Source organism: Triturus cristatus, chromosome 4_1 (genome assembly GCF_964204655.1).
Source record: "Triturus cristatus chromosome 4_1, aTriCri1.1, whole genome shotgun sequence".
Lineage (NCBI taxonomy): Eukaryota > Metazoa > Chordata > Amphibia > Caudata > Salamandridae > Triturus > Triturus cristatus.
In genome coordinates this window covers 194,390,313-194,406,332 of record NC_140585.1, presented here as the reverse complement: position 1 = coordinate 194,406,332, position 16,020 = coordinate 194,390,313, and the positions used below count along the sequence as shown (strand labels likewise).

At 48.2% G+C, this 16,020-nt stretch overlaps 1 pseudogene; it reads right to left on the bottom strand.

Moving 5' to 3' along the window:
- Positions 1-16,020, bottom strand: part of LOC146854001 (glycine N-phenylacetyltransferase-like) — a 63,529-nt pseudogene that overhangs the window by 35,162 nt on the left and 12,347 nt on the right.

Below are 16,020 nucleotides of genomic sequence, written 5' to 3'. Positions count from 1 at the left end.
CCCAGTTTGGACCCAGCCATATGTAAATCAGTCTTGACCCTGCTCCCCATGCGAACAGTCCAGCCCAAACTGCAAGGCCAGGTCCTCCCAGGACTGCAAAGCAAGCATCTTAGAACCGGTTTTGGGGTGTTGATGTGGTAGAGGTGACCTACAAAGACAGAAATCAAGAAGTGATTGCTGATGATCGATGATGATGGAATTTAGTCTTTCCTCCTCCTCTGATCCGTTAATTGCACTTGCCTGTTGTTGTACTGTGTGATATGGGCCCTGCCATGGAGCATAGCTTTGAATATGGGTATTCAGTGGTGCTTGACTGATGCATTCTAAGGGGCATCATTTTGAGATCATCGCTGATGCATGAGCAAATGTTAACCTGTCTTTTGTCAATCTATGATTTATGAATTCTGCTTCCAGTCTCATTATGAGTAGGGGTGGGAAGAAATCATGGAGTTTCATTCTGCGGAATTTCAAAGGTGAACATGAAAACTCAGCAAGAAATCGGTATGTCATGTTGCTCATTCTTATTTTTACGGCTGGGTGCTTGTTCTGAGCTGTACAATCAGTGTGAATAGCACAACATGCTTCTTTGCTGCCACTCGAGCAGATTTTCTACTTGAGAGGCCGCATTCTCAACACAAACTTTTGCGTCCACCCGAGACTGCCCACGATGAGAAAATCTTACCGGGTGCCATTCTCTAGCCCAAAAATTGTGCTAAGAGATGGAAATTCCTACTCGTGCACGCCAACGTAACGTTGGTGAGCGGCGTGTGAAAAAAAACTCCAACATGTGGCAATTGGCGGGGTTCTTCTGAAGTTTCTCATTACATGAGTAACGGGGAGTGGGCAAAACTCTACAAACTCTGCCGGCGGAGCGGAATTTATAGCTCACCCGAATCTAGGGATCTTAACTTATTTGCCAGCAGGGGGTCCAATATTGTGTTTTTCCCTTATCATGTCCAGATCTTCATCCATTTACCACCTGCTTGGTGTGGGTTGTAAATACGTGCAGGATTTATTTTTTCCATCTAGTTTGGTTGGCAGCTGGTGAGTATAGGTGGTTGGCAGTGAAGGTGGGAGGAAAGCTGTGAGAGCATTTAAAACTCCCACACTGTGCAGGTGCAGGAGGAAGGCAGGTGGGTACTGGGCACAGCAGCTTCCCATATCCCATGCAGCACTGCACAAAGATTTGGTCTATTTGGACCCTGACTTTCTGGGAGCAGTATATGATGACCGAGGATGACCTAGTCTGTTATTTGTGAACCCAGTGTTTCTGAGCCTAGAGGCACAGGGCAAGTCAAAAATGGCCAAAGAAATATCCTGCTCTGAGTCAGCCTTCATTAGGTCCCTAATGTGGGGTGATTGCTGGTCAAAACACCCTAGAAAGAAGTCCTGTAAATTGAAATGGTCGTGTTTCTTTTTGGTGTTTTCTTTTGGGCTAACAGATCACTACAAAGCTTCATTTTGTTTTCATTGGGTCTTAGGAAAGCTTTTATTGATCGGTTGTTTAACATACTTTTGTGTGTTAGACCTGACATCTTTTGGCGTGTTTCCCCAGTCTTTTGCCTTTCTGACCTCCCACTTTTGACTCTGTTTTTGCTGGTTTAGAGTCTCTGCACACTTTCTCACTGCTGTTCAGTGTTAAAGTGCAAGTGCTTGTACAATAAATTATGTTATGGATTGATGTTTCCATGATTGGCACATTTGATTTACTAGTAAGTCCCCAGTAAGGTGCACTGAGAGTGCCAGGGCCTGTAAATCAAATGCTACTAGTGGGCCTGCAGCACTGATTGTGCCACCACAGATGTAGCCTGTAAAGGTATCTCAGACCTGTCACTGCAGTGTCTGCACGCAGTTTTTGCTGCCATGTGGACTTAGCATGTGCACCCACATGCCAAGCCCTAACATTCCCTTTTATGACATGTAAGTCACCCCTAAGGTAGGCCCAAGGTACCCCTATGGGCAGGGTGCAGCATCTGTGAAAGGTATGACATGCACTGGTATGTGTGACATGTCCTCATAGTAAAATACAGCGTATTTTGTTTTTCACTATTGAAAGGCTATCTGTTCCATAGGATAGAATGTGAGATTCTTCATAACAACTTACAAGTATAACTTACCATTCAGACAGGAGAGGGAAATTGAGTTTAGTATGCCTCAACCCAGAATGTAAAAATGCATCTTTTAGTAAATATGGTTTTTAAATTGTGTGTTTGAAAATGTCACATTTCGGTGGAACTGCATTGGAGACGGTCAATGACTCATAGCGCTCCAGATTGTGTAGGTCGAGAAACTCCATCCCGCCTCTTTATTCTTCCCTCGGATCGTATCCACACATCTAATGCGGGTCGTTCCTTTTGTAAATTAACACCATGCTAATTATGCGGGGTTCCTTCACCCATCTCTTGGGCACCATGCCGCACTCATAAGGCGGGTTCAATAATTGGGCGTCACCCATGACATTGTGAGGGTTGCACCTTCCCTTTCTGGCTCCCTGTCCTGAGGAAGACCCGCGTGGCTGAGGGGAAAATTTCCCTCTTCTGCCCTCAAGTCGGGTCGAAACGTCGACATCAAACCCCCATCCCAATTTGGAAACCTGGACCTCCGTCCCCTGTGCCCCATTGTTAATAGAGATTTATTTCTCTAACCTTTGGAAAATATATGTATAAATAGAATACATGGAGTATTGTATCAGGCCAGGTTCCTGATGACTGGTTATCGATTACCAGGCTTGTGTTAAATTATGTAAATTTACGCCCTTTATTCTTTTGGGAAGTCCTACCTGTTCTATACCTTCTTTCACTTGAGCACCAAACTCCTTCACGTTCCCTCTGGAGCAACCCTCTCTTCATTTTTTCCTAGATTTCTCTTAAACATGTGATGTTTTTTATTGTGTTGTTTGTATATATATATAAAATAAAATACATGCCCATTTTTGAAGAAATTGCTCTGAAGATGACTGGGTTGGTGCAGCTTGTGTTTTGTGTATGTATTGCTTACTTGTTATTGTGAGCTGACGCAAGAGCTGCTCCAACTGGAGAGTATCAGTAACGTTTTTCAATTACCCTTGTGATCACTAAATATTGGTTCTGGGCCATTGTTTTCTTTGCTACACTATATACACAGGTCCAAGGACTTTTGTTGGGTTACCCCATTTATCTAATGACATTTAGAAAGTAGGCATTTTCTTGCTTAACCATCCTGTGTGCTCCTGCTGGGTTGTGGATTGACTGTCTGGCTTTGGAGTGAAAGGGGCTGGGGATGTACATTCACTGTAGATAGCCTTGGGGGTTGAGGTATGTCCTGCCTTTCCTGGATGAGATAAGACTGGGCTGAATAGACCAGGGGGTAGTGCGAGGAGCTCTCCATGCACCTGAGTAAGCCTGGTCTGCACCATACAATGCTGTCTCAAACCTCCTGCAAGGTAGCTGGGCCAGAGAGGACATAACTGGTTTGGACTATGCACAGAGACTCTTTGATATCGCAGAACAAAGGGAAATGTGGTATAAATATTAGGGCCCAGACCCCACAACTTTAGAACTTTTTTGGAGTCAGAAACCTGCCAAGAAGAAGAGTTAGAGAAGATGTGAGGAGGAACTACCACTTTTCTATGTGCTTTGCTGTGTTGGCCTGCAGTAGCTGCTTCTGCCTTTTCGGAGAAAGGACTGGACTGAACTTTCTGCAACTTCTTTGTTTGAGTTTCACCAAGGGCTCGAGGTAGAGCTTGCCCCTTGTTAAAGAAGTCTCAGGAACAGCAAAGACTTCACCTTCCTCTGGGTACCGCCTCTGGGACCATGTGTCTCAGTTGCCACAGAGGCAAACCACAACCCGACACCATCACCAAGACTGCCGGTTGTTCCGTGACCTGAAGGCACCACAGAGGGCAATGCCACACTTCGCACCTCAACCCTGGTCTCACCGACGATGACCGCTGCCATTGCGAGCTGCTGTTTGCATCATGACCTGTGGGCAGCCCACTGCGCAATACCTCGCTTCACTCCGCTACCCTGGTCTCACCAACACCGCTGTTGCCCGCTGCCATCACCGCCTTGGTTTACCACGTGCTCTGGGGGCACCGCTCTAAACCTACATGCTTGTTACAAAAGAATGTGCCTGTGACTTTCATTATTTTGAAAGCTCAATGTCTTTGCTAAATAGCCAAACCCGTTGATTTTAGTTTGAACCGGTGTATTTATTTTCACCTTTTTTATTATCACTATTTTTTATTCTTAGTTATTTCTTTCAATCTGAAAAAGGCCTGTTGTGTCATATCAATACATCCTTGTTCTCAAAACAATTTACAAACACAATTAAATTCATACAGAACCACTGTCTACTGTGAACAACTACCTGCTGGTTTAAAATATGCAAAGAAGAGAAAGATAAATAAGAAGCCTAAGGTAAATGACTCAACCACTATTAATGAGACTAGTGAATCAAAGGCAAATAGAAAGGAGCCTCTTGTAATAATTGTTTTATGTCACATACACTTACAGAAATCGCCATTGCTGTTTAAATAAAATTGCCCTGATGAGTCTCCTGGTACTTCGCGCCCAGGAACAGAAACACGTTGGCAGATAAATATACAGAGGGTCACTGAATAATTTAAACTTGTGATCAGAGAGTTTTTCACAAAAACCCAACGTGCCCTGTATAAGATTGTATATCGAATACAGACATTAAAGAGTCTTAAGAATCATAACCGAAAGCATACCACCAATAGCGATATATGTATTGGATGTCTTTTTTGTTAAAATGTTTTTTCATGTATAAAGTGTTTGTGACATACGTTGTATTGCACATTTATGTCTTATTTAAGTGTGTTTGCTAAATAGTTTCGAGAATAGCACATTTATATTTTATTTAATTGTGTTTGTAAATTGTTTTGAGAACAAGGATGTATTGCTATGACACAACGCATGTCTTTTTTCAGATTGAAAGAAATAACTAAGAATAAAAAATAGTGATAATAAAAAGGTGAAAATAAATACACCGGCTCAAACTAAAATCAATGGGGTTGGCTATTTAGCAAAGACAGTTAGCTTTCAAAATAATGCGAGTCACAGGCACATTCTTTTGTAACAAGTTATAATACGGCCCTGCTTTTGCCTCGCCCCCTTGGGCCTAACTCCTCTCTTTTTCCTAAAGCTACATGCAGCACTGCCTCAGCCAACGCTGCAGCCCACCGATGCCAGCCCCATCGACTGCCGATCCGAGACTGGTGCGGAAGCTTGCACAGTGACCGAGCACCGCGCCAAGCACTGCCCTGCTTTGCACCGCAGCCCTGGTCTCAACAACTCTGCTGGACGACTGCCACTGAGCTGCTGCCTGCACTGTGACCTGAGGGCACCACACACCGCACCGCTCTGCTTTACACTGCAACCTCGACAACCGCTGCCACCGCCCACACCACCACGGTCGGCAGGTGCTATTTACAAATCATCTGCAACCAACGTGGTCGACCAACACTGTTGAAGTTGGTTGTTTTCAGCACCACAGTAGAACCGGATGTAGCTACAGACTTCAAGGAACGGCATTTTTAATGTTATTCTTGCACAGTGAATATTTTGATTATTGTATGTTGGATTTTTATTGTTTTGGTCTTGCTTTACACAGATAAGTATGTATTATTTTTCTAAAACTGGTGTGTTGTCCTTTTGCAGTGTTTTGACTGTATTACTGTTGTTTATGTGCAAATGCTTCACACTCTGTCTCTCAGATAAGCCTAACTACTCATGCCAAGCTAGAAAGCAGGGGTTATTTCAGTAATGTATCCCCCTTATCCTGACTTTGGAAGAAGGGGCCCTACTTAGACAGGATAACAACCTGCAAAATTGAGACCCCCATTTCTATTATTGTTTGTCAGCGGTGAGGATAGGACTTGTGTTTGCAATTGATTGTTGTACACTTCTACCATATTGCATACCTTTACGTACCTTATGTACCACATACTGTTTTTTCTTGGTCTATTTTTGATCTTGCCATTTGTTGTAAACTTCAACTTTCTATTGCATAATGCCTGACTCAATAGCATCATCAGTTGCAGCCCTGGAAGTAGCCTTTGAGGTGGAAAGGTTGGAAACTTATAACGTCAAGGAGTTGAAGGCTATTGTCCAAATGAGACTCCTCACTAGAAAAGAGGAGCTACAAAAGGTGCTGAGCGCCTGGGCAGCAGCCGCCAGACATGCTAGTGAGCAATCTGAAGATCTTGGTATGGCGGTGAAGGAGCCTATTCCAAGGCTTGATGTTCTTTTGGGAGGAGGTCAACCCCCAGGTCAGGTAGCAGTGGCTTGTCCCAAGAGGAGCGGGAGGACAGGCTGGAGGCAAGGAGAGATGCAATGGAGGAGAAAAAGATTGATGCTAGACCACGCACTTAGAGTAAAGAAGCTGGATCAGAGGGTTAGGTCCAGCACAGATGGTGGCAGCAATTCCTCAGTGCACTCAGATAGAATTGTACACATCCCCAAAGAATGTAGTAATGGAATTCAAAAAGGGGGATGACATACAAAGGTGGTTTCAGTGTTATGAGGCATCTATTCACATGAATGGGGTCTCTAAAAGGAACTGGGAGCAGGATTGTGGACTCTTTTACTAGAAGAGGGTAGGTACACTTTAATGGCTTTGGATAAGGGACAGAACCTCACTCATGCTGACATGAAGGAGGCCATCTCTCACCTTGTATGGTCGTACTCCTGATATGGATCAGTTTAGGTCCAGTAGGAAAACTGATGCAAACACTTATTTGGATGGCGTAGATTCTTTTGTAGGTCATTGGATGGTTGGGTGAAGGGCAGTAATGTGACAGATTTTCAGGGCGTCTACAATTTTATTGCATCGGAGCACTTTTCTAGTCTTTGTTTTGCAGAGCTGCGCCAGCTCTTGACTGTTAGTTGGCTGACTGACCCCAGGAAGCTTGCTATGGAGGCGGACCGTTGGATGAGTACCAGGGTCCACAAGAAGGTGTATGGGCGAGACTCAGCCAAAGGTGGGCAGAGTCCCATGGAGATGAGTGGGGGGACAAGGGTAAAGCACAGGAGTTCTCTAAAGGGCCTCAAACTAATTTCCAGGGTAAGGATTCCCATTGCCCCAAGAAGACACAGTCACCCACTGGTGATCAGGCCAAGGTGTTGGCTTGTGTAGCGCTTTGGGATTAGGGGTACACAACAAAGGATGTGGATCCCTCAGAAATGACCCTTGTCTCACTAGGGAACAGTAATATGGTCTCAGGAAACCAGGTGCCAGGAAACACTATGAAGTACTATGCCTGGTTGACCATCAATGTGAGAAGGGTAGAGGCTCTCAGAAATACTGGAGCCAGTGTGACCTTAGTCTGGTGTCACCTGGTGTCTGAGAAGCAAATAGTCTCCAGAGCATTCTACCAAGTTGTTGCTGTGAACACCTTAGAGTGCTATTGTATGGTGGCACACGTTCCCTTTGAATGGGGGGGTCTCAGGTCCCCTGAGGGTGGTTGTGAGCCCTACCATGCCTGTAGATTGTCTGCTAGGTAATGACCTAAAGCCGTCCTTGTGGAAGGATGTGGAGCTGAGGTCTTATTTAGACATGCTTGGGTTGCTAGAGTGGGCATGTGTGACCACTCTGCCCATGGCAGCCAGTAAGGGTGATCAGATGGACCTGGAGCCTGAAACAGTGGCCCAGGTGCCTTCCAAGAGAAAGGGCAGGATGCACAGGAAACCCACCCCTGAACTTCCCACGGTCCGGGAGAAGACTGACCTTGAGGGGGACGCCGTGTTATCTATAAGGGAGCAAGTGACTGAACTGGGGGACTTATCTGAGTTGACCCATTAGCAGCAAGAAGGTGGTCCCACCAGGGAAGAATTCTGCAGGGAGCCGCAGGAATGCCCATCTCTAGAGGGCTTGCATCAGCAGGCTGAAAACCAGGCAGCTGGTGATCAGTCTGGATCACACTGAATCTACTGGGAGAATGGTCTCCTGTACAGCAAGCCTAAGGTGGCTGAGCTTGGATCAGCCCATGTGCTGGTAGTACCTTAGTACTGGGTCTGGCTCATGATGTGCCTTTGGCAGGACATTTGGGGCAGGACACCTTTGCCAGGATTTTCCCTCACTTCTTTTGGCCCCAAATGCAAAGGCAGTCAGATGCACATTCTGGGTCTTGCCAGGCTTGCCAGGCAAGTGGTGATAGTGGGGGGAGTGTAAGGCTCCTCTCCAATCTTTTCCGGTCATTGGCACCCCTTTTGAAAGGTTAGGGATTGTCTTTGTGGGTCCACTGGATCCCAAGACAGTGATGGGCAACAGGCATATCCTGGTCTTGGTGGACCATGCCACCTGGTACCCAGAGGCTATCCCTCTCAGGACAAAGATAGCACCAGTGAGGGGCCAGGAGTTGATGGGGATCTTTTCCCAGACAGGTTTGCCAGGAGAGGTGGCATCTGACCATGGAACTTATTTCATATGGAAGTATATGACACCCACGAGGTAATGGGTTGGTAGAAATGTTCAACCAAACCCTAAAAGGCATTCTCAAAGGTCTAACAAAACCCATGAGGTGTAAGTGGGATGTCCTCTTACCATACCTTCTCTTTGCATACAGGGAAGTACCACAGAAGTCTTTAGAGTTCAGTCCCTTTGAGCTTCTGTGTGGGCTCCCTGTGAGAGGACTTCTCAGTTTGAGGAAGGAAGGCTGGGAGACAGCTCCCACGAAAACTCCCCAGGATGTATTTAGCTGGCCTTCAGGAACCAAACATCCAGCTTCAGGAAACTCACTCAGGTGAACCTTGAAGCAAGCCAGGAGGAGATGAAACACTGGTATGACCAGAATGTCACTCTGGTAGATTTCAGCCTGGCCAGAAAGTGTGGGTTATGGCCCCAGCAGACCCTGGTGCTCTGCAGGACAAGTGGACTAGGCCTTTTTGAGGTGGCAGAGTGCAAAAGTAATGTCAATTACCTGCTGAATTTGCAGACTCCCGGGAACCCTTTGAGGGTCCTCTACATGATCCGAAGTGAGCATGCTCTGGGTGACAGATGATGGGGTCGAAGAGGAGAGTGCGCCACTTCCTGACCTCCTGTCCATCAAGGAGAATTATGGGTCAGTAGAAGGTGTGATCGTCTCCCCTACACTGACCCCAGAACAGCAGAGTTACTGTCACCAGTTGTTGGCGCAGTTTGCCACACTGTTCTCCCTGACCCCAGGTGTCACCCATTGGTGTACCCATTGGGGATAGTCCTCCTGTGAAGCACAAGATTTGCAGGCTGACTGACAGGGTCAGAGCTAACATCAAACAGGAGGTCTCTAAAATGCTGCCATTAGGGGTAATAGAGCCCTCTAACAGTCCTTGGGTGAGCCCAGTGGTTTTGGTTCCAAAGGCTGCTGCACTCGGTGGCACTCCTGCATTGTGGTTGGGTGTGGACTACATTGGGCTCAATGCTGTCACCAGGACTGACGCGCACCTCATCCCCAGAGCTGATGAGCTCATTGATTGGTTGGGAGGTGCCAAGTTTCTCAGCACATTAGACCTAACGTCTGGATACTGGTGGATTGCCTTAACCGATGGGGCCATGAAGAGGTCAGCATTCTAAACCCCAGAGGGGCACTACCAATTCTGGGTGATGCCCTTTGGATTGAAGAATGCCCTTGCAACCTTTTCAGAAAATGTTCAACCAGGTATTGGCTGGACTGGAGGATTTCAGTGCCACTTACCTGGACAACATTGCAGTGTTAAGTTCCAGCTGGGATGATCACTTACACCATCTCTGGGAAGTGCTGAAGGCTCTGCAGAGGGCAGGCGTCACGATCAAGGCAAGTAAGTGCCAAATCAGTCAGGGCTCTGTGGTGTACTTAGGGTACCAGGTAGGAAGCAGCCAGGTGAAGCCCCTACAGCCTAAGCTTGACACCATTCAGGTTTATGAACTCGCCAACACCCAGACAGAGGTGAGCGACTTTTAACGTCTCACAGGCTACTATAAGAGATTTGTCATAGGCTATGGCACCAATGTTGCCCCCAGACTCAGCTGACTTCCAGGAAGCAGCCCAAGAAGGTGATCTGGACTGATGCATGCCAGACAGCTTTTGATGACCTGAAGGCAGCCATGTGCATGGCGCCCTTGCTCAAGGCACCCGACTTCTCCAAGGAATTTGTAGTGCAGACTGACACTTCAGAGCATGATGTGGGAGTGATGCTCTCACAACTGAACAAAGAGGGCATACCCAGCCTGTAGTCTTCCTTAGCAGGAGAATACTCCCCAGGGAACAGAGGTGGGGTACCATAGAATGAGAAGCTTTTGATGTGGTCTGGGCACTGAAGAAGATAAGTCCATTTTGAGTTCAGACACACCACAGGCCCTTCAGATGCTTAATGCAGATGAGCGGCGAGAACCCAAAACCTCTGAGGTGGTCCATCTCCTTACAGGGAAGGACTTTATAACAGAACACCGCCGTGGCACAGAACACACCAGTGCTGATGGTCTGTCCAGGTTCTTCTGCCATAGTGAAGTGAACTCCCAGGTGGTCGGGTAGTTCTCCCTACTTTCAGCTGGAGGGGAGATGTGTTAGACCTGGCACCTTTTGACGTGTTTCCACTGTCTTTTTACTTTCTGACCTCCTGGTTTTAACTTAGTTTTTGCCGGTTTAGTGTCTCTGTGAACTTCCTCACTGCTGTTCAGTGTTAAAGTGCAAGTGCTCCTACTGTAAATGATGTTATGGAATGGGGTTTCCATGATTGGCATGTTTGATTTACTAGTAAGTCTCCACTGAGAGTGCCAGGGCCTGTAAATCAAATGTGACTAGTAGGTCTACAACACTGGTTGTGCCACCCACAGAAGTAGCCCTGTAAAGGTATCTCAGACCTGCCAACTAGAGACCCCATCTCTATCAGACCCCAACAGACTTCTGAACTCCATACTGTGTGCATCTTGTCTTTATTTGTTACAGTTAGCCAGTATTCTTTGAGCACAGAAAAAGTGAAGTGGGAAGGTGTTTCTTCTTTGTTAGACCCCCATACCGAATATCGATCATCTGTTATTTAAGGAGCCTCTTCTCCAGTTCACTACATAAACTCTTTCCCCTTGCTTATATAGTGGTAGGCTGTGTTAATTGTAATCAACGTGAGAGACAGATTAAAACCCTTGTAACCCCTGCAGTAACCATACAGGAATTCAGTTACTTGGATAATGCGGTCACTCTAGAGCTAATACCTTTTGATGATGGTTGACCGACGAGGAATTGTGACTTTATCAAATCAATAACAATTTAGTGCTTGCCTAGTGACTTTAGTTAACCGCAGGCCATTCGTGCAATGTTATTCATCAGGATTGTTGTACTCATCTCAAAATTAGACCGAGATCGCCACCATGTGGTAGACTGTCTTTAGTGCCGGTGTTGAGAATTGTGTCATTGCCCAGCACAGAAAACCACGGCTTCAATTAAACACTGATATTTCGCTATTGTGCTTATACAGCGTACCACAGGAAAATGGGCTACAGTCTTCAAGGGAACTATTTAAAACATATTTGTGTGAATACAGCCAGGGCAGTCTCCAATTCCAGGTCACTCGTTCAGCTTCACTTACCTTCTATGATGAGGCACTGATTCCAGTTGATGACATCGGTGGTACACAGCATCATCCTGAGGTTCTCTGGATCCTTGATGTAGACAAGGTAGGTGTTTGTGTAGATGTTTGTATCATCTGTCATTTCCTAAACAACATTTGGAAAACACAAATGGTATTTAGCGGCTCTAAGAGATGGTTATTCCTACTTTCTGGCTTCCATGGAAACCATTGTGCTCCTGAGACCAGTGGCATAGTGAACATACCACTTTCTCGGCTTAAGCAGTGGTGAGGGGGGTAGCGGTGGTGTTCACACATAGGGACATATTCACAAGGAACTATCGCCGAGTTAACGGCACTTAATCGCAGCCAAAGTTGCGATACATTTATCGCCCCATTCACAAGCTGGTGCTAACAGCCCACAGCACCAGTTTACCCGCGATAGCAGCCGCAAAAAACATTGCCACAGAAGATCACCGCAACTATCGCTAATGAGATGCAGGGTGGGCGTTTCCATGCCAAAAGCCACAACCACACCACACCTCAACATTCTCAACGACCAGACAGAGCGGTGATAAAAAAAAAAACAGGCGATAAGGCACGTTAGCACCAGGAAATCTACACCTGCTCTGACCTGGTGTTAAGTCGGACGGCAGCCAGCACCACAAAAGGGAGACCAGCCCAGGGCCACATCGGAAGGGCAACAGATGCCAAGGACCCACCCATCATGCGGCCCAGTCACCCAAGAGAGCCACAACACCCACCAACACCACCCCTCGGACCACCCCTCCCTGGCACCCCCCAACAAAGACATGCCACATCAGCTACACAAAAACATGTACAAAATATTCTGCATGATCTCGCACAATAACAACAGTTGAAATTCATGTGTTGTCAGAGAAATGAGCATCACACATTCACTTTCGAAGAAACAAATAAAACTTTATTAACATGAACACCGAAATGAAATGAAGACACATGGCGGCTCCGCGCGGGATAGTCCGTAGGTCACAGCCTGCAAGAAAAAATAACATGATGAGAAGGTGTGTCTTGCGCACATCAAAGGACAGAGATAGAGCGAAGGAGAGAGAGAGAGGGAGAGAGGGAGAGACAGAGAGAGAGAGAAGAAGAGAGGGAGAGAGAGAGAAGAAGGGAGAGAGGGAGAGAGAGAGAGAGAATGAGAAGAAGGGAGAGAGAGAGGGGGAGAGAGGGGTAGAGAGAAGAAGGGAGAGAGAGAGGGAGAGAGAGAGAGAGAGAGAGGGAAGAAGGGAGAGAGAGAGGGAGAGAGAGAGAGAGAGAAGAAGGAGGAGAGAGAGAGAAAGAGAGAGAGAGAGACGCCCCTGCGCACCCAGGCCACAGTGCTCACCTGCTGCCACCGGTGTGTCTCCAACCACGTGCCGGTATGTAGAGCAGTACACCAAGACACACATCTGAGTCAGAGCTGTCATCTCAAACAGAGTCCAGATACATGACTGGCACAGTACACACTCTTGCACAAGATAACATCGCCTACCCGCCCATGCACACCCAGGCAGAGGCATCACAAAGTCACCCGACGCCCACGGAGCATGCCCGCCCATGCATACCCAGGCCTCACTGCTCACCTTAATCCACCAGTGTGTAGACTGGATATCCTACCACGTGCCGCTGCAAGCCACAAGCCCGGGGCCTGCGGACATGACACCCTCCACACCATGCAGCCATGCACCGCAGGCCACCAGGCCTCACGTTTGGTGCTGGGTCTTGCATACTCCATGACAGAGGACATACCAGTGCACCCGGCAACATCGCAGGCTGCACACCCTCCCAGTCTTGATTTGTTCTGCATTACGTACATCAATTGTGTGTCTTTTGCACACCCGATCAGTCCAATGGGTGCCACTAAGTCTGTGACCCGGAAGCAAGGCCACGTGGTGGTAGGCCCGCACTGCCCGCAGGCTCTGGCCTACACTGCGGTCCAACAGGGCACACGAAACCTGAGTTGCCCAGACCGCAGGGACGGGGCATCATCGCAGGGTGCCCACCCGCTCAGCAGCCTAAGGTGCTACGGACTCAGTGCACCCAAAGTCACCGTCCCGTGGCAGGGTGCCTGTGCCTGCCGCAATGCGCCAGGTGCGTCTAACCCTGTGCAACCCCAGTCATCACCGCGTGGTGGTCGGCCCATGCCTTACGCAGGCCTGGGTTGCCACTAACCCTGTGCAACCCCAGTCAGCGCCACGTGGTGGTCGGCCCGTGCGGTATGCAGGCTTGGGTTCCCACTAACCCTGTGCGCAACAAAACTCTTGGGCCCTTTATGATTGGGAACCGTGGCGTCCATCATCCAGTTGCCACGGGCAGAGGAGAATGTGACGTCGTCCACCCCTTATGTTGGCGGAGTCACATGGCCTGTGACACCTGTGCCGGATGGGTGTGGTGTGCTTGCAAACCTGCCCTCAGGGAGTGGCTGTGACATGCTGACAACTAGACCAGTGACCTGCACACCACCTGCGAGTACTACTGCGATGGGTAGCAATGAGGGCTCCCCCTCTGAGCGTAAGCGGAGTGGTCTGGCCTGCCGTATGTCAGACAAGCGCAGGGCTTGCCACCATGACACATGGGCTCTGGGTGTGGTTCAGTCCATGTCCGGACATGGAAGTGAGTGATGCGTGTGTCCCTGTTGTAGTGTCCACGGGAAACGGTACACAAAATGCAATGTAGCACCCTCTGACTGGCATCCCACAGAATGAGCATCATTGACGCAAGCGTAATCGCTGCCCCTACATACATCCACACATGCATACATGACTGATGAAAGACGTGACACAGCAGTTTATTGCACATCCAGTGCAGTTATACAGATGGAGCGATTCAGGGCAATTCCCAGCATACTACACAATATGGGCCCGTGGAGGGCCAGCCAGAGTCCATCCGGAGATGACAAGTCCTGCTGAAGGGAAGGGTACAGTCCGCAGCCTGGTCGATGTGCCATTGGTCAACAGTCCAGAAGTGGCAGTCCATGTCGCTGTCCAAGGTGAGTGCAGCGGAGTGTGTGGTGGGTCAGTGTAAGGCCATGAGGCCATGTGCGGGACCAAGCAGAAACAGGCCAGGTGGCAGTAATGAATGCTAGTGCCTGGTCCTTCTGACCACAGTCCCATCCGCGTCCTCATCCCCGGGTGTGTGCCCTGTCCCACCTGTGGGTGTTGCAGAACCAGCTGCAGCACTGTGTGCCACTGACACATCAGGGGCCTGAGTGGATCTGGCTGCCGCACTGGGTGGCACTGATACCCCAGGGGGCGGGGATGTGGATGGTGTGGGGGCAGCAACATTCATCTGCGCCACCCTTGTGGCAGCAATGCCATGGTGGAGGTCAGTAGGGCATGATAGATCCCAGCTACATTTCGATGCTGTGCAGCGGTGTCTGCCATTCTTTCCACCTCCATACGCACCATGTCCTCCATGAGCCTCCGTATGTGTGCCAGCTCACGGCTGGTATCGCTGGAGCTACTCTGAGTGGATAGGTGTTCTACTCTCTGCGTCATGACTCCAGCGATGTCAGTCAGGGCTCGTTGGAGACCATGGGGCAGGCATAGACACCCAAGGATGGCATCCAGTTTGGCAGCCATGATGCCGAAGCCCACCCGCACCTGCTCAGTCGTCTCCATTTAGCACTCCAGCACAAGGCGTTGGAAGGCCATGTGTTGTTCCTGGAGGTCTTGGGAGGGTGCTGGGGCTGTGGGTGCCTCCTGCTGGGTGATTTGGGTGGTGGGTGGGGTCTCATCGATATAGCTGGGCTGCCCTGAGCCTGGAGGTGAGTGGCGGATGAGGTCAATGATGTCTTGGATGGTTTGGGTGTCGATGCTGGCGTTGTCCTCCTCGTCATCCGTGAAAAGTGGCTGGGACTGCTCTGCAGGAGGTGTCGACGGTGCCCCTGCGATGTGAAGGGGAGATGGTGTATTACAATGTGTCCACATGTGTGTAGACGCATGGTACAGGTTGACATTCAGACAGCATGGCATTGTACATTGTCAGAGTTAAATAAGACAACTAATAACACATATAAACAATATTTGCAATGCAAAGTTAAAATTACATGAATGAAACAGGGATTGCAAATGTTGAAGAAAGGACTAGTGCTGCTCGAAGACAATGCTTTCAAACAGAAAATTAGACATTGTTATGACATAGCACAGATGCACAGTACATACCATTTTTCATAAGGAGCACCCATAATGGATAAGCACTGGCAAATTGGACAGTTTGGCTTGCATTTCCAGCTATAAGACAGAAATCTGCCAGGGCTTGCTAACTTGAAGAAAGAATCCTGCTCACTCCTGCAGTCAATAAAATAATGAAAAGGTAATAAATGTTTTCCTGCCTATGAATTATAATGCGTTACATGAAAGCTCAAAAAGGGGATGCCTATTTCTTGTACCTGCGGTAGTTAGTGTGCATGCTTGATGGTTTTTGCATCCTTCACAATACAAAATGAAGGATGTCTTTGCTGACCTCCCTGTGTGACATC